The sequence below is a fragment of the Mustelus asterias genome, chromosome 1 (assembly GCF_964213995.1).
Source record: "Mustelus asterias chromosome 1, sMusAst1.hap1.1, whole genome shotgun sequence".
Classification (NCBI taxonomy): domain Eukaryota; kingdom Metazoa; phylum Chordata; class Chondrichthyes; order Carcharhiniformes; family Triakidae; genus Mustelus; species Mustelus asterias.
Genome location: NC_135801.1, coordinates 62,004,757 through 62,020,429, shown reverse-complemented (window position 1 = coordinate 62,020,429; position 15,673 = coordinate 62,004,757). Strand labels below are relative to the sequence as shown.

At 44.4% G+C, this 15,673-nt stretch overlaps 2 protein-coding genes across 2 annotated transcripts in view; one reads left to right on the top strand and one right to left on the bottom strand.

The window, feature by feature from the left end:
* ablim2 (actin binding LIM protein family, member 2) overlaps positions 1-15,673 on the bottom strand; it is a 357,715-nt gene that overhangs the window by 248,365 nt on the left and 93,677 nt on the right. The gene's annotated exons all lie outside the window — the stretch shown is intronic.
* lyar (Ly1 antibody reactive homolog (mouse)) overlaps positions 4,210-15,673 on the top strand; it is a 355,306-nt gene continuing 343,842 nt past the window's right edge. Inside the window, exon 1 of the mRNA XM_078213214.1 lies at positions 4,210-4,220. The gene's annotated coding sequence lies outside the window, so the exon portion shown is untranslated. The remainder of the gene's footprint in view (positions 4,221-15,673) is intronic.

Here is a 15,673-nt window from a genome sequence, read left to right as displayed (position 1 = left end):
TTGTGCCCAGATTCAGCACTTAGAATGAAAATGGTAAAATCAGACCCTATGTGGAGTTTGCTCATTCTCCCCGTGTCTGCATGGTTTCCTCTGGTTCTCCAGTTTCCCCCCCCTCAGTTCAAAGATGTGTGGGTTAGGTTGATTGGCCATGCTAAATTGACCCTTAGTGTCAAGGGGATTAGCAGGGTAAATATGTGGGGTTACGGGAATAGGGCCTGGTTAGGATTGTGGTCGCTGCAGACTCGATGGGCTAAATGGCCTCCTTCTGCACTGTAGGGATTCAATGACAAATCTGCTCCTGTTCTATAAACATTCTTACTAAATTATCTTTTGTTTGAAGTATTTCTAGGGTCATTATCTCTCAAACCTATAATTTAGATACACAATCAGACTGCCCCTTGCTTTAATTACCACTCACGTACTTCCAACAGTTTAAAAAAACAATACCAACAGAAAATTATTGCAATTTCTTAGGGTTTCCTGAACACTATTTCAAAAAATTACAACATCTCTTCCTCTGGACAGATAGCAAAAATATAAAGGAGGTTCAGGTTTGCCTTTCTTCCCTGTCTGCAACAAATATCACGGTGAAAAAAATTACTGATTCATTATTTTTAACAGTAGTTTATCATCCAACCAGTATTTTGCTGTGGTTCAAATGTCTGTTTTCCCTTCAATGTTAATGTATTATAGATGTCACCGTCTTAATTACTGCTGCTAGTAGATTAGTTAGATCAGATTACTGAGATCAGCATTGTTGCATTAATAATTGTAACTAATTTCCCTTGGGGAGAGCAATGGTGAGGCATTTAGAATAGGAATAAGATGATTTAATGCAAAATTTAGCTTGCTCATTTTCAGTACGACCTCAAGACTCATTAATCTGTTTTCCTCAGCTATTTCTGCACATGGAATAGTTCTGAATCTCATGAAAAGTATTCTAATGAAATTGAATATTAAAATTTAATATCTTTAGCATGATTGTTGGATTATAAATAACAATATTGCCCAATGTGGGAATAAGCTGTGCAACCACAGTCTCACGTCTCAGATAAATTAGGAAATGGTTGGTTACTGTGTTCTACAATTCACTTCAAGACCCCTGTAGGAGAAAAGTCAGCTAACATTCTCTCTTTTGATTGCTAACCAGTGATCTGTTAGAAAGCTAGAGATTCTATGTGTACGTGTGCATGAGCACTTCAAGTGAAATCAGTATTATACTCATCTGTTATGCTCTCCTACATTCTCTCAGGGTCAAACAGCCTGCTCAGATTTTTGTCATCTGGGCCTGCACAGAAGGAATGACCATTTGGACAAAATACGTAATGATAGCCAGCACCCACAAAGCTGTGCTCTAGCATGTCTGATGATTCAGGAAATAAATAAAGGAAAAAATGTTTTCATTAGTAATGTTAAAAAAAGTGGAAGCTGTCAATTTTTTAAAAAAAGCACAACAAATGGCATACTAGCTCAGACATATTTCATTGAAAACTCCATGGATAATGTTTCACGCTAGATTTCTGTTAGATACCCATGAGAGAGCAGTTATGTTGCCTTAGTCACAGTACATAATCTATCATTATTGCTGCTTTACATACTGGTAAAAGCACTTCCAAATTGAAGTGGAAGCCAAAATTGGAAGTTATTCTAAAGCAATCCATTGTATTAGAGAATGGCAGAATTAGTAAATTTTGTATTCTAGGACGAAAATATTTCAAACAATAGCAAAAAAACAATCAAAAATTAATTTCAAAGCCTTCATTCCAGCATTTGATGATGATATTAGTTTCACATTAGCATTCCTGCCCTCGAGTCAGAAGATGTAGAGTTTGAACCGGTTACCGATATGCGAATTATATTTTTCAGGTTAAAGATAAACAAGTGGAAAGTATTGATTAATTGTCTTTGAGCATCATCACCCTGGGGAAGGAAATTTTGCTTTAATTTATTATCTTTCCTTTTGATGTTATGTTTTAGTTACAGTGCCCCCACCAGTGGCCGTCACCTCCTGTCATTTAATTTATTGACGTTTTTATTCTAATCAAAAGAGTATGAATAAGGGATACCTGCGGAAATTATATTTGAGTTTGATTAATTCAGTTTTCTTTTGACATTTTGATTTTTGTTACAGGTCCCCATCAAGGACTGTCACCCTCTTATTCGTTTAATTTTTTGATTTATATTAAAAGAGAACATAAATCGGGGATCCCCTTCTCATTAGCTTAATTTATGTTCATTAAAAGGATAAAAAGAATCCCTTTCTGGAACCGTTGCCATTGGGGGCTGGGGTGCACCATCACCCCCAGTAATGACTAGTTAAGTTTGCTTTTGATCTTTTATTTTAGTTACAGTGCCCCACCAGGGGCTGTTACCACTCTATTTTTTGTTTAATTCATTGATTCTTGTTGTGTTCAAGAAGAATATAGAAAAGATCCTGTTCTCGACCAATGGGCACAGCTGGGGACTGAAGTGCATCATCATCCCTGGTAATGACATTTTGGTTTGATTAGTTAAGTTTCCTTTGATGTTTTTGTTTTAGTTACAGTGCCCCACCGGGGCAGGCACCCCCTTCAATCAGTTTATTTTATGAATAATTTGTTTTATTTTGAAAAGGAATATGAAAATGGATTGGTCTTCGGTGGTCTCTGAGCATTGGAGGGGCTGAAAAACCATTATCCTCCCCTTGATGTATTATTTTAATTTTGATAAATTTCCATTTACGTTTTGCTTTTAGTAACAATGCATCTCAAAAGGGTTGTCAATTGTTAAGTTGCTTTATTTGATTTATCAGTATTCACTCAAGAGTATAAAGGGCTAGTCTTCCATGGCTGGTGTGTACCAGGGGAGCTGGAGTACAACGTCAGCCCACAAAACAACATTTTGATTTAATTTTGATGAGTTTCCTTTCAAGTTCAAGTTCTGTTTTTGTTACAGTGCCTCTTTAAGGGGTTGACCATTTGATTATTTGTCTATTTGATAATTCAAAGTATTAAAAGGAACCGTTTGAGGGGGTCTCTTATGACTGCCAACCGCTCTTCTGCGGTGATGTTTGTGCTGATTTATCCGTGGAGAGGGAGCAGGTGGTGTCCACCAGATCAGGGCCTTCCACAACCTTCGGGTGAAGCACAGGCTGGGTTGCATCATCAATCCCAGTAATGGCATTTTAATTTTCTTTGATGTTTTAATTATTCTATCAAGAAACATATACACTTTAAGTGATTGATCATCAGTAAATTTGTTCATTCGTCAATTGGTACTCAAGAATATAAAAAGGGACAGCTGGGACACTGGGTTCATTGGTTGGTAGGAAACAGAGATCTGTAATGCTGTATTCTGTGAATGAACTTAAGAGCAAGAAAAGTATCTGTGTCTAGTTTCATAATTCATCATCTGGCTGGGAGCCACTTAACAGAACTCTGCTCCAGACAGTGCCTGAGTGGAGACCGGAGGTCTGGCTCTGCATTCTGGGTTGACATTCTGAACGATATCCATGTTGAGAGGGTGTAAATGGCCCACACTCTGTGTGGGTTCCAAGAGCCATTAAACCTGCCCCCATCATCCTGCTATATAGGATTAATTCCCAGTTAGCTGGTATAAAAACAGTTACATTCTTGGAAGCAGCCCTATCACAGCCTGTGCATTACTTTGCATTATTCACAGAGAAGATTGTGAAGATACAAGCTGATCGTGATAGCATTTGTGGCAGTGACCCATTTAGAGCTCCTGTACTATAGCCAGTTGGAAGTTAATTACATATTTAGTTGCATCCACTTGGATCCTTGATCTATTTGTGCTCTCTGTAGTGAGGGCAGTGAGTGCTGGGAAACAGAACATTTCTCTACTTGATGCCCAATGTCAGTATCAAATGTTCCGAGGTCTGGCACAGCATGGATGCATTACAGATTGAATATGTGGCCAGAAGTTTACATATTATCTTCAGACGCATGTCCAACCCTGAAGAACATTAAATCACATGTGATGACATCAGACACACATTCCAAAGTCCTTATGGTCATTAGTTGTCGGCAGGTGCACAACCAATCAGCCACTTAAAGCATTAAAAAGGGCAACTAATGCAAATTTTACGTTGTCCGTGCAATTTCCCGTGTCACACACAGGCAGTGTGGGCGGCCAATTCGTTTTTTTTTTTAACTTTTCTCATCCAAAAGCTGGATAAAAGGGAGAAGGAGCATTGGCTATGAGAGTTGTTAGGAGATCAGGTGAGAGTTTGCTGTCGCTTATTGTTGAGATTTCAGATCTTTTCCTTTGGTTTCTTCTGAAGAGTTTGCTTTGTTAGCCTTTTTCTGAGGACTCTCTTCTTTTGTCAGCTCTCTTGGAGCATTTCTGCTCAATGCAGACTTCAGTGTACATTTCTATACACACAGGCTGAGTGGCAACATTTCCCACTCTTGGCAGATACATGGATATGGGCCATTTGGCACTATACATCTTACACAATGAATGCCGCAACTTACGACCACGCTCCAAGATATCTACACTCAGTTCCTTGCCAAGTTGGTGCTCACCCTTGCAGAGCACAGGTATCACTGAACCACTTCTGGCACTGGGTACATGTGTGGCGCATCACATTGTTCCTGTTCACTTGGGCGGTCACCTCTGTCCAGGCTGGTGGGATGGGCTCTTCTTGCCATCTCACAACATGAATATTTCATGCCGGGCATTCTTTGCAGTCAGCTTGCAGGCCGTCATGAGAATCTTGGGCAGCATTGGCACCCTGCCTGCCGTGCCCCTTAGGTGCTAAGGCCATCACTTTTGCCAAAATTTCTGCTCTCTCATTGACAGTTCCATTAGGCTCCTGCCAAACTCCTAGCAACCTTCAGGGAGCTGCCTGGGCTAATTTTACACCCTCCCCCATGTCACCATTCGACCCAGCACCTGCCAAGTTCCCAGCAACACTGCACTAATGTCCGGCTGCATTCCATGCTGGCCAGCCCCTATTTGACGAGCGGTGAGGAATCACGTTGCTCCAGTGTTCATGAGCAGGGATGGACACTGTGGCTGCTTCCAGGCCAGTTGATCACACGCACCCCAGCCTGTATTCTGTGGCAATGTACCTGAACCCCAATCTCGGAGATAAATGTATCCATCCAAACAACTGCCACACAAAACTTAGAAAATGTAACTCTAATGGAAGTCATTCTGGCAGCAATAGCCGTTTAATTATATTTACTAAGAATAAAACCGAAGCATTGATTGCTGATTTCTATTACATAAACAGATAAACATAATTAACTATAGGTAAACCACTGCCTAGGATTTCTCAGATTGTAAAATTACTAATGTCACAAAGTTTCTGCTGCAGTCTGAAATCCAAGGAAAAATGGATTACAACTGGTTAAACTCATCTCATTGGGATATAGAACAGTTGGGAAAAATAAAGAGGCTTCTATTCATTGCGTCCTGACTATTGAGGCCTCCAAACCCACAAGCTTATCCAAGTCCCTCACTTATTTAACACCCATCATTAACAAATTTAAAATGAAATATTTTAACTACTTTATATCTCACCATTTATACATTTTTAATTATAATTGTATGTTTCTTGTCTCATTAGGGGGAGTATTCTTGTAAACTGAAGATAGCATCAAGTAATATGATATCTTGTCAGCCAGTTTTAAATGTTGTGATGCAGCTATGGCAATTCATCTAACATATTTTCCAGCAGCCCTGTGAAGTGAACATGCTCCGAATTGTTTTATGATCTTCTAGCCATCATTCTTTGGAACATTGTCAAGAATGCTGGAATCACATTTTATTAACACATCCAAGCATTGCCGGTTAGGATATTGCTGCGTGCAGTCAGTAACAGATTACTGCTAGTTGAAAATATTAATTTTGTACAATTAATTTCTATCCCCACTTTTAAGCTTCATTTGAACATGTGAATTTTCATTAGCAATAATCAGCTGTTTGAACACCTGGGAAGAAGAAATATTAGTGATGAAAAGATCATCCTGGCCAACCATATGCAATTCATATACAATTTAATTTATCCATATTATTAACACCATTGCACCCAGACTCAACACCTTATGAAACTTGCATAATTGGTATTTGTTTCCTCACCACCATTCCCAGGACCTATAAAATCAGGTATAATCCAATAAAATTGGATTTGGATATAGTACCCCATCAAACAGGCTATGAAAAATGGTCACCAAGTTTTAGTTTCATCGAGCTGTGGCCCCATTTGAAAAATCCCAGTATGAGCAAACACTTTCAGGAAAGGAGGAAAGAAAACAGGAAACAAAAAGCTGAAAACTGTCACGAATTAATGCAATATGCACTCGATGTTAATAAATTGGAGCAAGATTTTCCCTGCAGACTTGCGGACACCAGCATCAGCTTCAAATGAAGCCAGAAGCCCATACTGTGTGGAAAACACTCACTCACCTATGATTTTCCCCAAATTGGCCAATTAGAGCCCAAAGGGTGGACTTGCTGTCCAATCAAGGATGGTAGGTAGGCTCCTGAAGCTGGAGGACCAATTGGAGGTACTCCAGCCTGAGCAGCAGCAAAATGTCATGGTAGGTAACTAAAGGAGAGGAACCCCAAAATGAAGGCACCCTCACTCCAACTTTGGAAATTCAAAATAAGAAAAAAAGCCTTCCTTAGTCAAGCCAACACAATGGAGCGAAAGCCCCTCCATAAGAGCCTGTGGTTGCTGCTGAACACAGATAAGCAGGGAGGACCACTTGGCCTATATGGTTTGCTGGCACCTCCCCCCCCCTCCCTTCTGCCTCTGCAGTCTGCCACCAAGAGGCCCCTTCCAGGTAGTGGTGCCGTCCCCCGCTGCTTTAAGGGGTGTGGGGGCTGACTGGAAATTGGCCTCTGAATATAGCCTTAATAAACCTTTAAGTAAGTTAATTAGCTTATCTGCTGCTTGCAGGCAGGTAGTGCTGTCACCAACCCCCATCCCACTCTAACATGGCACTTCCAGGGAAATGGCCCAGGGATGAGATGGAACAAGGGGACCTGCGCAGAGGCCAAAAGGACCTGCCCCAAATGCTCTGGAGGCTAAAATTTTTTTTTCCTAATGAACTTTTGTCCTTTTGCTCTGTGCCAGTATAGTATAATGCAGTAGGAAGTAAACATCTGAATAGTGCAAAACAAGGTATTTTTAGATACAACAGAGTAACAGGTGTTTATACCAACACACAACCTATCATCCATCACAACAAAAACAAAGCAGATTAAACCTTGTTGGAAGAAAACGTCTGACCAGCGGGCAGCGTTGAGAGTGGGCAGCAGAGTGAGCTGGGAGTTGAGTGAGAGCTGTAAGGGCTTTGGCTCGAAGGGCTTAGGCGGAAAGGGCGAGGCGGGGTAACTATAATTCTTAAGTACGTTTCTCTGCGTTCATTGAAACAAAAAGGGAAATTATGAGTGTGAGGCCAGCCTTTTGTTCCCAATGTAGGATGTGGGAGGTCCTGGAGGCTCCTGGCCTCCCGGACGTCCATACCTGTGATGGGTGTGTCGAGCTGCGGTTCCTAAGGGACCGTGTTAGAGAACTGGAAGTGCAGCTCGAGGATCTTCGTCTGGTTAGGGAAAATGAGGAGGTGACAGACAGGATCTATCAGCAGGTGGTCACACCAGGCCACGGGAGGCAGGCAAGTGGGTAACGGCCAGGAGGAGGAAAGCTCGGGTGATAGAGAGCATCCCGGTGGGTGTGCCCCTTCACAATAAGTACTCCTGTCTGAGTACTGCTGGGGGGGACAGCCCACCTGGGGGAAGCAGCAGTGGCTGTGTCTCTGGAGCAGAGTCCGGCCCTGTAACTCGGGGGCTAAAGAAAGGAGGAGGAAGGCAGTATTAATCGGGGACTCAACAGTAAGGGGGTCGGACAGACGTTTTTGCGGAGGCAGATGGGAGTCTTGGATGGTGGTCTGCCTCCCTGGTGCTGGGATCCGGGATGTCTCTGGTCGCATCCCAGAAATCCTGAGGGGAGAGGAGCCAGAGGTCGTGGTACATATTGGTACCAATGACATAGGTAGGAAGAGGGAAGGGGTCATGAAAAGAGAATATAGGGAGTTAGGTAGACAGTTGAGAAGGAGGAACGCAAAGGTAGTAATCTCAGGATTACTGCCTGTGCCACGGGAAAGTGAGAGCAGGAGTGGAGAGAGATGGAGGATGAATGCGTGGCTGAGGGACTGGAGCAGGGGGCAGGGATTCGGGTTCCTGGATCATTGAGACCTCTTTAGGGGCAGGTGTGACCTGTACAAAAAAGACAGGTGGCACTTGAATCCCAGAGGGGACCAATATCCTGGCAGGAAGGTTGGCTAAGGCTACTGGAGAGACTTTAAACTAGAAAGGTTGGGGGGAGGGAATCGTGATGAGGTGACTGAGAGCGAGGAGGGTAGCCCACAAATAGAGAGGGATTGTAGACAGCGTAAGCGGGAGAATAGACGGGTGATAGAGAAAGGGAGAGCACAGACCAATGGTTTGAGATGTGTCTATTTTAATGCCAGGAGTGTAGCAAATAAAGTGGATGAGCTTAGAGTGTGGATCGGTGCTTGGAAGTGTGATGTGGTGGCCATTATGGAGACTTGGGGACAGGGACAGGACTGGATACTTCAGGTATCGGGTTTCAGATGTTTCAGAAAACCGGGGGGGGTCGCTGTGGGTGGACGTTCGGAGCGGGAAGGGGTCGATAACTTTGCTGGGCGTTTGCTATAGGCTGTCCAATAGTAACAGGGCTGTTGAGGAGCAAATAGGGAAACAGATCCTGGAGAGATGTAGTAATAGCAGAGTTGTCGTGATGGGAGACTTTAATTTCCCAAACATCGATTGGAATATCACTAGGGTAAGGGGTTTGGACGAGGAGGAGTTTGTGAGGGGTGTTCAGGAGGGTTTCCTGACACAGCATGTGGATAAACCTACAAGAGGCTGTACTCGATCTGGTACTGGCTAATGAGCCTGGACAGGTGTCGGATGTCTCAGTGGGGGAGCATCTTGGGGGTAGTGATCATAACTCTATCTCCTTTACGCTAACATTGGAAAGAGATAGGATCAGGCAAGCTAGGAAAGTGTTTATCTGGAGTAAAGGGCAATATGAAGCCATCAGGCAGGAGATTAGAGGCGTAAATTGGAAGGAGGTATTCTTGAGGAAAAGTAGCGAAGTAAGGTGGCAGGTTTTCAAGGAATGTTTGTCTGGAGTTCTACATGACAATGTTCCAATGAGACAGGGAGGTTTTGGTAGGTTACGGGAACCGTGGTGCACGAAAGCTGTGCTGAACCTAGTCAAAAGGAAAAGCACAGCGTACAATAGGTTCAGAGAGCTAGGCGATGATGGGGATCTAGATGATTATACGTCTTGTAGGAAGGGACTTAAGGAGAAAATTAGGAGAGCCAGAAGGGGTCACGAGAAGGCCTTGGCAGGTAAGATTAAGGAGAACCCTAAGGCGTTCTATAAATATGTGAAGAGTAAAAGGATGAGATGTGAAGGAATAGGACCTATAAAATGTGACGGTGAGAAAGTCTGTACAGAACCGGAAGAAATAGCAGAGGTGCTTAATGAATACTTTACCTCAGTATTCACGTTGGATTGCAGCGGACTGAGAAGATTGAGTTTGTTGACATTGGGAAAGAGGATGTGTTGGAAATTTTGAACAGCATCAAGATAGATAAGTCACCGGGACCGGATGGGATGTACCCCAGGTTACTGTGGGAGGCGAGGGAAGAGATTGCAGAGCCTCTGGCAATGATCTTTGCGTCGTCGATGGAGACGGGAGAGGTTCCGGAGGATTGCGGATGTGGTTCCTATATTCAAGAAAGGAAATAGGGATAGCCCAGGAAATTACCGACCGGTGAGTGTAACCTCAGTGGTTGGTAAGTTGATGGAGAAGATCCTGAGGGACAGGATTTATGAACATTTAGAGAAGTTTAGTATGCTCAAAAGTAGTCAGCACGGCTTTGTCAAAGGCAAATCGTGCCTTACGAGACTGGTGGAGTTCTTTGAAATGTGACTAAACACGTTGATGAAGGAAAAGCGGTAGATGTGGTTTACATGGACTTCAGCAAGGCGTTCGATAAGGTCCCTCATGCAAGACTTCTCGAGAAAGTGAGAGGGCATGAGATCCAACGGGCTGTTGCCTTGTGGATCCAGAACTGGCTTGCCTGCAGAAGGCAGAGAGTGGTTGTAGATGGGTCATTTTCTGAATGGAGGTCGGTCACCAGTGGAGTGCCCCAGGGATCTGTTCTGTGACCCTTGCTGTTTGTCATTTTTATAAGTGACCTGGATGAGGAGGTGGAGGGATGGGTTGGTAAGTTTGCCGACGGCACGAAGGTTGGTGCTGTTGTGGATAGTTTGGAGGGATGTCAGAAGCTGCAGCGTGACATAGATAGGGTGCAAGACTGAGCGGAGAAGTGGCAGATGGACTTCAACTCAGATAAATGTGTAGTGGTCCATTTTGGCAGGTCAAATGGGATGAAGGAGTATAATATTAAGGGTAAGACTCTTAGCAGTGTAGAGGATCAGAAGGACCTTGGGGTCCGGGTCCATAGGACTCTTAAATTGGCCTCGCAGGTAGAGGAAGTGGTTAAGAAGGCGTATGGTGTGCTGGCCTTCATCAATCGAGGGATTGAGTTTAGAAGTCGGGAGATAATTATGCAGTTTTATAAGACCCTCATCAGACCCCACTTGGAGTACTGTGCTCAGTTCTGGTCGCCTCATTACAGGAAGGATGAAGAAATTATTGAAAGGGTGCAGAGAAGATTTACAAGGATGTTGCCTGGATTGGGTGGCATGCCTTATGAGGATAGGTTGAGGGAGCTCGGTCTTTTCTCCTTGGAGAGACGAAGGATGAGAGATGACCTGATAGAGCTTAACAAGATGTTGAGAGGTATAGATTGGGTGGATTCTCGGAGGATTTTTCCCAGGGCTGAAATAGCTGCTACGAGAGGACACAGGTTTAAGGTGCTGGGGAGTAGGTACAGAGGAGATGTCAGGGGTAAGTTTTTCACTCAGAGGGTGGTGGGTGAGTGGAATCAGCTGCCATCAATGATGGTGGAGGCAAACTCTATAGGGTCTTTTAAGAGACTTCTGGATGAGTACATGGGACTTAATAGGATTGAGGGTTATAGGTAAGCCTATATATAAGCCTAGGTAGGTAGGGACATGACCGGCGCAACTTGTGGGCCGAAGGGCCTGTTTGTGCTGTAGGTTTTCTATGTTCTATGAAAGCATTATATAGCTCAATGCCATTAGGCACTGATCTATTAATCATGTTGAATTGCTCAAAACTGTATATTGAATCCCTGGTCATCACCATGAGGGTGGACCACTTTCTCATCGCCATCCAGCACTAACTTAAGTCTTTCATTTTCCCAGGTGCATTGTCAAAGGTGCACTAGAGATGAGGAAGGGGGCAATGCAATCCTCGGAGGATGGGCATCACTATGAGGAAGCACTATCATATGATACCTGAGCACCCTCTACCAACACAAATACTCTCACCTCGATGGGTCCAACATCACACATGTGGGGCAGGTGAACAAGTAGATGCAGGTATACAACAATGACCTGTACAATATAGCAGGGAATTTACAAAGCACTGTCATACTGTCACCATGTTGGTGAACACTACATTCAAAGTCAGCCAAGTGCTTTCCCATTCTTGGCTGGCAGGGAAGTGCAAATGGTCCTCAAGAGGGCAGAGAGACACAGGGATGCGGGAAATGGAGGATCTCCTCAAAGTGCCCCCAGGTAAAGGCCTGTGCCCTTAGTCCCTCTAACAGTGCCACATACATTGCATCCTGTGAGATTTATTTCAATGAAGGCATAAGCCTTTGTGACCAGATAAATATCACAGAGTCATTCTGATTTATTGCTCAGTGACCATAGGCAGATGAATACAGGTGACTGGCATCAGACCCAAGGAGGCAGCATAAACTTCACATTGTGCACAGAGTGCTGGCTGAGGTGAGAAAACCGGCGTGCAGCTCTCAGCCGAGTTTACTCTTCAGATATTCTGGCATTCTATGCTTAGAAATTCTGGAGGGCCTGATAGAACCATCAATGCTAGCTCCACAGAAATCAGGGTGCCATTTATATAGATCAGCGTTAAAAAACACTCCCCCCAAAGAGATACAGGGATCCTCCCACCACCCCCCCTAACCAAAGATTAGGTGAAACTCCTCCACCCACCAAACACACCGGGGCACACCATCATCTTCCCTCCCCCCCACCACCCCCCACACACAAGCACTGATGCAAACTCCGCCCCAGGCAGATTTCCTTTGCCTGGTTCACGTTTTTCAAAAACTTATAAACCTCACTGACGTAACATCATGCTGCCGAGGGGAGATTTCTAATGTGGGGGAACATATGGCAGGGAAGCCCTGTAATTGTATTATAATTTATAGAAATTAGGTTCTCGCCGAGCTGTTATATTCCGGCAAGGGGTGGGGAAAATCAGAAAACTAGGTCTCATGGGCGAGATTCTTGTTTTCTGAATCTCGTGAGATTTTGCGCCCATATAACCATTTGTGCTCACTGTGAACGCAGGTGCAAAATTGCCCAATGTCTTGGACTGATAGCTCTTTGCAATGAGTAGATTCGTTTGTTGAGAGATGCTGGTGCATGCAACTGTAATTGCTGCCACATAGAGTCAGGATGACCTGAGTGCAATGCTGCATGCACTTTCTCCAGCTGAATCATGCATCAATGAGGCCACTTTGGGCTTTGTTGGTTTATAGCAACAGATATCTGCACTTTGGGATGTTCTTGCTTCACTGGGCCCTACAGCTCTTTGTTCTCCTCCAAGGATGCCTGGCGCTCTGGCACCAGTTCCAGTCCTCTCTGCAGTGCCATGTTGTGCAGGAAGCGTTTGAACAACACCAGGTTAAAGTCCAACAGGTTTATTTGGTAGCAAATGCCAGTTGTGCAGGACGCAGAGCACCACTACCATCCAGAAGACCCTTGTAATCCATATTGAAGGATGACCCCCCCCCCCCAACTTGTTCTATTTTGGCCATGGTCACGTGATGGCTGTGATTGTACCACTGTGGTTAGCTTCCAAACTGTTGTCAACAACCAGGTTGCCCCCATCTCCCAGTATTCACTGAAGTTGCTAGAGTGAAGAGCTGCAGAACTTGATCATGTGGAAGGATAAAGGCATCGTGGTAGCTACCTGGCAATTTCGCACACCCACACTATACTTTTATGATAGTCACATACCAGTTGTGGGCTGTAAAAGTGAAATCCCATCGGTTTCACAAAGTATCAGCACATGGGTCCAGATTATCGCACCCTGGTCTTCTAGAAATCCTGCCCTCTGGGCTTGACTGGTCACATCCACCTTGAATTGAAAGTACTGTGGTGCCCTCACAAACATGACATTCATCACCTGACTGACGCAGCTGGTGGATTGTAGAATTCTGTAGATAACACAGCTGAGCCCTGGAATGCACTGGACACATTGAGAGTGTTACTGTCGCGGACAACGGCCGGCTACCTACGCCTCTTGGGTGGTGTTTGGATAAATACATTTGTATCCAGTGGCTTGCCATGCTCACATGACTTCTGATGTCATGATATGTAAATGAAGGTTTGGGGCAGCAGCCATTTTACCCACCACATGGGACGGCGGAGGCCTGCAACAACCTGGTTCAAGAGCCTAAACTGTCTGAGGCACTGCTGTTCATCAAGGTTAAGGAAGCTGACACTCGGTCTGTGGCTCCTGTGCTGAGCATATTTCCTCCATCGAGGTGCAGCCGTATCCCTCTAATCTGTGCAGCTGCCTGTGGCTGTGGAGAAGGTAACTTCCACTCCTACTGCTGGATTTGCTGTCCCTGTCACAATGGCTACTGAGCTTGTAGGATACTGCACTTCCTCCTCTGAGGTCCAAGCAAATGCGGAATATGTAGCCCCCATGTTATGGGGAAGTCTCACTGGCAATAGGTGAGCTTACCTAGTGGAATCCAACAACTTGATAGAAGTAAGTTGCTGTCCCCAATGAATGGATTTAGTCTGAAAGAACTGCTCCTGTCAGCACAAGCCTTTCATTTGGGCTGACCTCAGCCTTGCCAATTTCATCCTTTATACTGTTGATTGCAGGTCAGTTTCACTCAACAGTGACTTCTTGTTGTACACTCATCTTTTTCAACTTGGCAAGGCGCAGACACTGAATGGAACCCATATGCTGCAGGAATCCAAGGTTAAAAAGCCTCTCAATTTTTTTTTAAAAATTGGCCAAATTGTTTTCCTGCCAGATCCAATGTGTTCTTTGCTGAACTCAGACCCGTCCCTGGGAGAATCCAGAAGGCGGCAGGATAACTTTGGGATCTTAACCCGACATCAATATCAGTGGATTTACCTGCCCACACTCACTTGAACCCACATCCATTTGGCTTGAAAAATACTGCCCAAAGATTCCGAAAGGAAAAAGAACAAAAATGCAGAAAAAAAATCTAAGTGCGACCAAATGAAATCCATTGTTTAGTGGGAGTAATGAACAGCACATTTTTGAAATACGAAAGGAAAATACTGCGGAGGTGGAAAATCTGCAATAAAAAGGGTGGCACAGTGACAAGCACTGCTGCCTCACAGCGCCAGGGATGCAGGTTCGATTCCCGGCTTGGGTCATTGTCTGTGTGGAGCTTGCACATTCTTCCCCGTCTGCGTGGGCTTCCTCCGGTTTCCTTCCACAGTCCAAAGATGTGCGGGTTAGGTGAATTAGCAATGATAAATTGTTCATTAGTGTCAAGGGGATTAGCAGGGTAAATATATGGCATGACAGGGATAGGGCCTGGGTGAGATCGTTGTCAGTGCAGGCTCGATGGGCCGAATGGCCTCCTTTTGTATTGTTGGGCTGAATGGCCTCCTTTTGTATTGTAGGGATTCTATGATTCTATGAGTCTGAAAACAAAAATCTCTGGATATTCTCAGACAGCACGTGAAGGAAAACAGAGTTAACCGCTGGGATTTTCCGGTGTTCACACCAGCTATCTTTGTAGGGGGTGGGGTGGGAAAATCTGGAGAGCTGCTAACTTTTAATGGCACGACAAATTTTCCCATCCCACCCGAAACAATGCCTGGCAGTGTCGCAACCAGAAAATTCCATTCTACATTTCAGGTCAGATTGTATGCAGAGCCACATGAGGTGGGTGAGGTCCTTAACGAGTACTTTGCATCAATATTCACAAAGGAGAAGGATGTTGTGGATGGTGAGTGTAGAAAGGAAGATGTTGACATTCTAGGACATGTTGAGATAAAAAGGGAGCTGGTATTGGAGGTTTTGAAAAACATTAAGGTGGACATGTACCCAGGGCCAGATAGAGTCTATCCCAGAATACGGAGAGAGGCGAGGGAAGAAATTGCTGAGGTCTTGGCCAAAATCATTGTATCCTCTTTAGCCATGGGTGAGGTACCAGAGGATTGGAGAGTAGCTAACATTGTTCCTCTGTTTAAGAAGGGCAGAAGAGACAATTCGGGAAACTACAGGCATGTGCGCCTTACATCAGTGGTGGGAAAATTATTGGAGAAGATTCTTAGGGACAGGATGTACTCACAGCTGGAAGAGAATAGGCTTATTAGTGATAGGCAGCATGGTTTTGTGAAGGGGATGTTGGTGCCTCACAAACTTGATCAAGTTCTTTGAGGAAGTGACAAGAAACATTGACCAGGGCAAGGCAGTGGATGTTGTAAACATGGACTTTA